A 1,730-nucleotide genomic window follows, 5' to 3' on the forward strand; every position below is an offset into this window, starting at 1 on the left:
GCTTTCTGGGCCCACTGTTGTTCCCTGGGGAGGAATGGCTGCCCCTTTACCATCACCACCTGCTCACCTTTACCCAACAACACCGTCCTACGAGAGTTGGAGTCCCATTTCTGAGAGTAAGGATACTGATGAGATGATGATGAGAGCTGCTTTATACTTTGAGATTTTATACACATTTGGGCTAAAGGGGATTAATCTAACCCAAGACATGAGCTCAGCACTGTCACACATTAGAATTTAGCTAGTAATTATCTCTTCTGCAAAATGATAGAGAAATGGCACTGCAGTGAGGATCCCAATGCCTTGTTGTACTCTGTTGATGGCAAAAATTGAGTCAACCCTTTGAAAACTATCCATCAGGAGCCTGTAAGAAAACACACCCTTTAACCCAGTAATTCCACTCCTGGGAATCTATCTTAATAATTTAGAATGTGTAACCTTTTTGCACAAAGATGTTTACTGTAGCACTAGTGAAAGACTAGAAACAGTAATAATCTTGTAAGGGATGCGTAAATTATGATACACTCAAAGCTTGCAGCGGTTTGTCAAGATTTTGGCAAATGGCCTGCAGAGGTGGCTGCCAACACTGCAAATGATTTTTTTTCTCTCTACTTAAAACAAACAACAAGTTCAACCCATTCTGTAAGCAGGGAGAATGATTCTGAATTTGGAAAACATAAACATTATTTTGCAAAGATACAGTTTGGTGTAAGTGATCTCTACGATAACTTGTCACAGGCTGGGTTCTCGGAGATGAAAGCTGAGTTGCAGTTTGGGTGTAGGATCATCTGTGAAAGGAAGGGGCAGGAAGGAGAACTGGGTGGAAGGAGACGTTAACCTGTAGTATGGACCCTAGGAAGTCTTAGGCTCCCCCTAAGAGAGCAAGCCCTGCCCACAGGAGTTCAAACAGTGGATCAAAATGTCCTGACCTTTATATTCGGCGCTCGGTGAGTCACCAGATGCAGCAGCTTCCTGTGCTGGGCTGTCCTGGTGGCTGGAGAGCGGTCTCTCACTGGGAGATCTGGTTTGGGTCTTTCCACAGCTGCTTCCCTTCTAGCTCTGGTTCTTATGCCCTGCTATCATGTGCTTCTTTATTGAATGACACATCAGTAGTCACAATACCATCTTCTTGAGCACTGCCGTAATCCTACAGGTGCTTCTAGTTCACAGTCCTGAACCCAGGAAGAGACTGAGGGGCTTTTTGCAAAGGGCACTGCATAGCTTTTTCGTGTTTACTCTCAGCTTAGTTTAGTAAGACCACTGCACCTAAGAGCAGCTAAAATTGTGAGAGACATCACACACGTGTCTCCTCTGCTTAACACATCGCTCTCCTTGTGCTAGCAGCTCTTCTCCTTTTCCCCATCAGAGAGCTCTTGCTCTAATATTGGTAGAAGCTCCTTCACTGTAACTTCCAAACTCTCCTGTAGGTAGTTTCCCAAGACAGAAGCACTGAACTGGCTGAGTTTAGAAAATGACCAAAACCCTTCTGCACCCATGTCTTATGACCAATGTCAATGTAGTATTCTTTCTAAAACACTTTGCATTTCAAAAATGAGCCACAGAAATAACACCAAAAGCAGTAAACAAAGGAAAAAAATTAAATGAACTTCATCAAAATTAACTTTTGTGTGTCAAGACACTTATTAACAGAGTGAAAAAGCAGCCCCCAGAATGGGAAGAATATTTGCAAATCACATAGTTGATAAGGAATTGCTATCTAGAATAAAGAA

Source organism: Oryctolagus cuniculus, chromosome 7 (genome assembly GCF_964237555.1).
Source record: "Oryctolagus cuniculus chromosome 7, mOryCun1.1, whole genome shotgun sequence".
Taxonomy (NCBI): domain Eukaryota; kingdom Metazoa; phylum Chordata; class Mammalia; order Lagomorpha; family Leporidae; genus Oryctolagus; species Oryctolagus cuniculus.